This window comes from Papio anubis, chromosome 1, assembly GCF_008728515.1.
Source record: "Papio anubis isolate 15944 chromosome 1, Panubis1.0, whole genome shotgun sequence".
Classification (NCBI taxonomy): domain Eukaryota; kingdom Metazoa; phylum Chordata; class Mammalia; order Primates; family Cercopithecidae; genus Papio; species Papio anubis.
Genome location: NC_044976.1, coordinates 210098650 through 210106788, shown reverse-complemented (window position 1 = coordinate 210106788; position 8139 = coordinate 210098650).

Sequence of the window (8139 nt, the reverse complement as noted above, 5' to 3'; positions counted from 1 at the left end):
CTATTACATGGAGTAAGCCATATTTTGGATTTAAAATAGGACCTCCCTGACTCATTTCCTTTTCGAACATGGTATTATCAAGAGTAATTGGATTAGTTCAAATGTTATTTCTAGAGTTTCATTTTAAAATAAAATTATATTGGCCACTCAAAGCACAGACTGGATTGCCATCTGTTTCCTACTCCAGCATATTCTTGCCGTCTGGGTATTTGCCTTCTCAGAGAAAGAAAGGGAAGGCAAACGGCTTAGGATATGGGGAAGAATACGCAATGGGACTTATCAAAGATGGCAGCATAACCCAGTGCTTTTTCTTCTTATTTGGGAAGGCTGTTGCTGGAGGAGAAAAAAAAAAGTAAGAATGGGAAAGAAAGTAACTTTTTTTTTTTTTTTTTTTTTTTAGCACTTACCAGATGTCAAGCTCAGCTAGGTGTTTTCCATATACTGTCATTTAATCCTCATACATTTGGAAGGTGTGTATTATTAACCCTGTTACAGAAATCAAGAAGCAGGCTTTCAGAAAGGTAAGTAATTTGCCTAAAACTGCACAGGACACTGCTTTCAAAATCTATCTGTTTTCACCCTTAATTAAATGATGAGTCTCCTGTTCATTCATAGCTGATGTATATTGCAAGGAGAAAGTGATCTTTTTGCTTGATAAAACACACTTTTTGAATCATCATAGAAAATGTGCTGTATCCCAAATAACCCATGCAGAAACAGCAAAGAAGATGCTGTAGGGTAAGACTTTCTCTTCCCTAGTCTCAACATATGGATAATTCCTCCTTTTGGAATTGAAGTCATAGCTACCAAATTTTTCATAAACATTTTAAATGGAAAAATCCTCATTGCCCTTTTGAATTATAATTCCAATACTTCTTCATGTAGGGGAAGAGAAAGAGAGAGAAAGAAAAATGGGTAAGGAGAAAGTAGAGTTCCTTGGTAGTCCCATGCTACCCAGAAATGATCACTGTTCAAAATTTGTATGTATTTCTAAGAACTTTTTTCTAGGCAAATGCATATGTATGTCTAAGTATGTACACATAGATACACACAAACATGAGATTTTCTTATAAGGGCTTCTATGCAATCTGCTTTTCTCATTTATTTAACAGTATTTTGTTTAAATATCTCATGATGCATATAACTACCCAATTCATTGTAAGAGCTTCACTATGTTCTATTATTTAGAAATGGTTTCCAGGCCGGGCGCGGTGGCTCAAGCCTGTAATCCCAGCACTTTGGGAGGCCGAGACGGGCGGATCACGAGGTCAGGAGATCGAGACCATCCTGACTAACACGGTGAAACTCCGTCTCTACTAAAAAATACAAAAAACTAGCCCAGCGAGGTGGCGGGCGCCTGTAGTCCCAGCTACTCCGGAGGCTAAGGCAGGAGAATGGCGTGAACCCGGGAGGCGGAGCTTGCAGTGAGCTGAGATCCGGCCACTGCACTCCAGCCTGGGTGACAGAGCAAGACTCCGTCTCAAAAAAAAAAAAAAAAAAAAAAGAAATGGTTTCCAAACTTAAATATCATTTCAAGAGCAAAGTAAAGTTAATGAAGAGTGGAACAACATGCAAATCTGAAACTACCTATATTGTGTATCTCTAGCGTGTTTGTTCTCTAGTGTCCATCTCTGTACCCTACAGCTAGTTGGCTCAAGAAGCAGACACTTTCAGATGAAATTTTTCCAGAGCAGAAAAAAATTAAAAACCTTAATTGGACCATCGATTGCTGGAGTTAGAACTAGACCCGTAGCTGCTCCTCAATCTTGCTTTGCACACTGGCGATGTCTCACCCACTCCCAACACCCCAACTCCTCTGTCCTGGGGCTCGTTCCCATGGTACATTATCTTCTTTCACGCCGGGGGCATCCTACGGAGAGTTGCCTACCTAAGAAGCGGCAGCCTGATGCTGATGAAAATCCAACAGGGGCTCATAACTGAATAAATTGTTTATCTGTTCCTGTTGTGTGATAGTCACTATATACTCCAGAAAATAATCTCTCTCTCTCTTTTTTTTTTTTTAGGCCCATGACATAGTTTTACTGTAGCTCCAATCTGACTCTACCCTACTCACACTCTATTCTCAGGGGCTTGGGGAAGGCCACCCCACTAGGGACCCTGTCCTCACCAGAGCTTGGACATGGGATCTCTTTCAAGCAGGGGGCTTTGTCCTTCTTGGAGGCTTCCTTGGAGTCTCTCTTGGGACTATATGTGCTCTGAGCTGGGCTTGGCTGACACTCGGCTGCTCCTTCAGTCTTGGCCCTGAGGCCATGACAATCCGGGAAGGTCCAGCTGTCCATGTCAGTGAGGCTTGGGGACATGGCAGTCCACGTAGAAGTTCCTGGTGTTCTAGGGTAGACTGAATTCTGCCCCTTCCAGGTCTAGCGTCAGCATGATCTGCCAGCCCAGCGAGGAGTTCTCCTGGAGGAGGGAGGCCACGTCTAGCACGCTGTCTTTCCTCTCTTCGGGAGGAGGCAGAAGGCCCAGTTGGTCTTTGCTCACATGCACATGGCAGGCGGAGCAAGCCAGGAAGGCTTCACAGGTGCCTTTCAGGTTCACCCCATGGCATTGGGTCAGGTGGAGAATATCGTCCACCGACTCTGCAGCTCACTGGGATCCGCCAGCTTGACAGGTCTACCAACACCATGTTCACCACATCACTGGGCTGCTCAGGGCAGCTGGGCTCTTCCTTTCCTGCCTGGCACATCAGCCTATCTCCTGAATTTTCCTGGCTGTTGCCGGCACCTACGCTTCCCTGGACCCTAAAGAGCTCTTGGGTCTGTTACACTAGGTGTCCCTGGCAGCCCACAGCAGAACCCTGGCACTCGTTCTACCCCGGCCCTTGGAGGCAGCCACAACAGGTGTCAGGTGACTCGGTCAGACAATTCTCTCTATTATCTTTCATCACGGCTAGCCAAAAGGGAATTTTTTCTCAAAGTATATATCCAGGTTTTTATGTCTGAGAATCATAAGTAAATCTTCCAAATTTGATGAAAAAGTTATCTGGTCATTTTCAAGTTAAATCATAATCACAAAAAAAGAAAAAAAATAGAGCAAAATATGATGTCATTTGCATAGATCGGGAGTCTGTAAATTAGAGACCATGGTCCAAATTCAGCCTGTTGCTTGTTTTTATAAATAAAGTTTTTTGTTTTGTTTTGTTTTGTTTTGTTTTGTTTGAGACAGAGTCTTGCTCTGTCGCACAGGCCGGAGTACAGCGGCACAATCTTGGCTCACTGTAATCTCTGCCTCCCAGGTTCAAGCAATTCTCTTGCCTCAGCCTCCCAAGTAGCTGGGATTACAGGCATGTGCCACTACGCCCGGCTAATTTTTGTATTTTTAGTAGAGACGGGGTTTCACCATGTTGGCCAGGCTGGTCTTAAACTCCTGACCTCAGGTGATCCACCCACCTCAGCCTCCCAAAGTGCTAGGATTATAGGCATGAGCCATGTGCCTGCCCTAAATAAAGTTTTTTTAAAAACTTTTTATTAGCCCTGCCCAAGCAAGACCTCAAAACATTTGGTTATCAACTCACACTGTTGCTCTCCTTGGAAACTTTGAGTAAATGGCAAAAAATGTATTCGTTCTAAAGAATGAGCATTATAAATAAAGTTTTATTGGAACACAGCCACACACATTGACTTATGTATTGTCTATGGCTGCTTTCACGCTATAATGGCCAAGTTGAGAAGTTGCAGCAGAGATCATATGGCCTTCAAAGCCTAAAATGTTTACTATGTGGCCCTTTAGAGAATGGTTGTCAACCCCCGATATAAATCAATACTCAAGAATCTTTCCAATAATTTGGTATGTTTTCTCTGCTAGAGTTCCAATTTGTTTCATAGAGACACAGTGCCTTATGTCAACAAAATGTCCCAGTTGTAAGAATTCTTAGAAGAGCAGCTGTTCAGTGAGACTGGTCTTTCTCTTTGGGGACAGTGAAATGTTTCTTTGCCTCCTCCAATTATCCCTTTAAGCGATGCCTTCTCCCCTTCATTCATCCTTAGCACCACAATGACACTTGGAAAGAGTTCTACCAAGCTATTCAGCGAGTTCTCTCCCTGCTTACCAGAAAGGAAGAAAGAAATTCAAGAAAACAAATTAAGAAAGAAAATGTGGGTGGAGGACAGATGACTTACTGGTATCTCCTCCACCCATCCTGTCTCCTGTCCCTACTCTGATCACCAGAGAGACGCCTGAGGTGTGGGAGGGGCTGTCGACAAAAGCGTGAGTGCCTGCAGATGTGGGTGTGTGCCTTTGAAAACGAGACTGTTGGAGAATGTCCCTGTGCTCAAAGGAGAGAGAATTTGTCCCCCGGGACAGAGAGCATCTGTAGGAAATTACAAACTTGAGGTCATGTGTATTTAAGAGTGAGAAACTCAGTGTGGAAGAGGCTTCAGCAGAATGACTGATAGAGATGCAAATGTACCCAGGACAGTGAGCGTGTGAGACAGTGAAGAAGGCAGGAATGAATATGTGTCCCAGAAACACACCAGATGTGTGACTAAGTGTGTGTGTGAACACACAGAGAAGGAAAATAAATGAAATAAATGAGGAGGGATACAAAATATGGATGAGACTGAGATTCTCTCCAGCAAGAGGGGATTTATACATATATGATGTCACTTTGGCGTGACTACATTGCATGTCAATCCAGTACCACCACCAAGAAATTCAATCTTAATCCAGCTCCTCTGCGTTGTAAAGAACAGTAGAATTGGATGACGAGATGGTTAACTATATCCCTGCATTTTCATGAATTGAGGTAATTTTAAATGATGTAGGCAGGAAAACCATTTAAAGACAGAAATCAACTGTCTCACAAAATATGTATTCTTTCAGTGTTTTGTTGAGATTTCTGTTCCACCAATTATAATGTTGTGCTGTAATCATCAATTAACCACTTACTTCACTTGCATTTCCCGCTTCATTCTGGGTCTCCCACACAATGTTTGGTGCATAGTTTATAATCATTAAATAGTTGCTGAATGAATGTATTAATCAGTGAAATAGGTTAGTTCTAAATTGAAAATTACACCTCCTGCCGTCGATATGCAGGTAAAAAAGACAGCTGCTCATAGCTTACTTCCATAATCCCTTCAACGAGAAGCAAACTGATAGCAAGGATCATGGTTATTATCATTGCCACAACTGAAAGACAATGATATATGTGCACCAGTCTTCACTACAATCTTTTTAAACACTTTTTAAAAAATTTTGATATTTAAATAACTTTTCATTTGTTTGTTTGTTTTTTGTTGTTGTTGTTGTTGTTGAGACAGGGTCTCCCTGTGTTGGTAGGGCTGGTCTCAAGCTCCTGGGCTCAAGCAATGCTCCCACTTTAGCCTCCCAAAGTGCTGGGACTGCAGGCGTGAGCTACCATGCCCAGCGAACATCAGTCCTAGAACAACAAAGTGTTAGAACTGACTCATGATCAGCCAGGTCCCCAGTTGTGGAGAAAACGTATTCTCTCTCAGGACCCGAGTATCAACCCTTGTGGGAGAAGCTTATGTCTGGAGTTGGATTTCACTCAGATAAGACATGGCAGAGCTGACTATTCCCCAGCAGCGACCCAAGTTGAAGTATTTACCTCTGCTCTAGCTAAGGGATAGATGGACATTTCTGTTCAGTTGAACTATTCCCCAAAACAGAACAAGCATATCCTGCCCAAAGGGAAGTTTATAACATAAAGACCCTCTCAAGGATTGGATCTGGGTGCAGACAATGAACCTGAGAGCCATACAGTTTTAGAGCTTCAAAGCTTCCGAGAGAGGAGATGACCAAATGTTCCAGTTTCTCCAGGAGAGTCCCAGTTTATGCCTGTTGTCTTGGTATAATTTCAAAGGCACTCACTTTTCACTCTAGAAAGTTAATTATATGGTCAACCTGCTCAGAAACGATCTAATGCTCACTTTCCATAAGAGATGCTTGTAAGCTGGAGCAGGAAAGTGACTCACCCAGTCACACAGCTAGTAGGACTGTGTGCCCATTCGCTGTGGGACTTTCACCATTGCAAACGGTAACAAACCACTTCTTTTTGCAGAAAACTCAGGAGAAAGCCTTCACCTCCCTATTGTGTAATTCTCTAATGACATGAAGAAAAATGGAAGGAAACTGCCTTAGAGACATTCATTCTCCTAAGGCTTAAGCTGTGGAAGGATTTCTTCATTCATGAAGGAAATGCACATATCTAGAGAAAACATTTCGATCAGGAAAAAGGGTCCCGATTCAGGCCTTAAGAGAGGGTTCGTGGATCTCTCGCAGGAAGGAATTCAAAGTGGGTTGCAGAGTACCGTGAGAAGAGATGGTTTATTGAAAGCTACTCAGTTACAGAGTAAGGATGTTCTCAGAAGCAAAACGAGGAATGCACCATCTTTGTTTTAAACTCTTCTTATATAGGGATCTTATCTATGTAAAAGCTAAGCAATGTCTACATGCGGGTGAGCCGGAAAAATGACAACATTTATTACTTTGTTGATTTAAAGAAAGTTATTCTTGGCATTTTAGTGCGTAAGTACATCAAAGCATGACTATAGTCACCTTAAAAGCACATATTGTTTTGCAATATTGGGACATGTGGACATTTTGCTGTCACAGGAGTTTGTCCTTGCAGGCGTTATTAAGCTACTTCCTTGGTGGTAAACATCTTAAGACTGTGGGTCGTGACTGGCAAGAAATGTGGCTTGCTAGCTTTAAGATGGAATTGATTTGAAAATGATGTCACCCTGGCTCTCCTATGTTCCTGTTTCCCTAACAATTCCACCATCATATTGGCCTCATCTCAAGTACAACTCAAAATCCTTGATTGTGGGCATACCGAGGGTGGTGAATCTCAGCTTACAGTTACACTTACGCTGCTGGGTAAAGTCCAACCAGGATTGTGCCTCTTCCTGGCACGGGGATAGGAGATGGGTGTTGTGGCTACAAGGTCAGCACTAATTTGCTGACATTTGATGAATCTGTACACTGCATTGGACATTCATGGACATTTAAAAAAGTATTTGTGTGAAACGCTTTCCATTCCTTGCTACATAATGTTTTGGATCCTAACACAACTTAGTACAGAGGTCAAATTTTGGAGTTCAGCAAAAGCTCCAGTAATCTTACGCAATACTTGGGACCTTCACTGATGAAAGAGCTATTGGGTCATCTCATGACGTGATGACCTACCTCTCACATACCCAATTTGTCACCTCCTTTCTTCCCTCTCTGTCCCACCTTGGTTCAGGCTTCGTCACTTTTTATATGGTTGTCAGATGGCTCCATTCTAATGCAGGAGACCACTACAATCTCTGTCACTTACTAGATGAAAAATCTTGTAATAATTCTCCATCTTCTATAAGATGAAAGTCAGGCCGGGTGTGATGGCTTAAACCTGTAACCCCAGCTCTTTGGGAGGCCAAGGAAGGAGCTAAAAAGTTCAAGACCAGCCTGGGCAACAGGGCGAAACCCTGTTTCTACAAAAAATACAAAAATTAGCCAGAGTGGTGGCACACGCCTGTGGGCCCAGCTATTCAGGAGGCTGAGGTGGGAGGATCCCTTCACCCTGGGAGTTCAAGGCTGCAGTGAGCCATATTTTCTCACTGTGCTCCAACCTGGGCAACAAAGGAGACCCTTTTTCAAAAGAAAAAAAAATCTGAAGAAATGAATACATGAAGGAATGAATTAATTCATGAAAGAATAAAACTCTTAGCATGGTGCAATGAATGCTGGTGGTTATTGCACCTGCCTGTCCACAAAGCTTTCTCATGACTCACAGAGTAGGAATGTGACACAGGGCTGGCCAATCAAAATGCCCCTTTCCCATCGTCATGTGATTCAACTAGGGTGGTCCTGTGACTGAAGCCACAGAAATCAGAGCTCCACCCTGGTTTTTTGGTTTTTTTTTTGAGACAGAGTTTTGCCCTATTTGCCCAGGCTGTAGTGCAATCCCACAATCTCAGCTCACTGCAACCTCTGCCTCCCATGTTCAAGCGATTCTCCTGCCTCAGCCTCCTGAGTAGCTGGGATTACAGGCATGCGCCACAATCCCTGGCTAATTTTGTAATTTTAGTGAGATGGGGTTTCTCCATGTTGGTCAGGCTGATCTTGAACTCCCGACCTCAGGTGATCCTCCAGCCTCGGCCTCCCAAAGTGCTG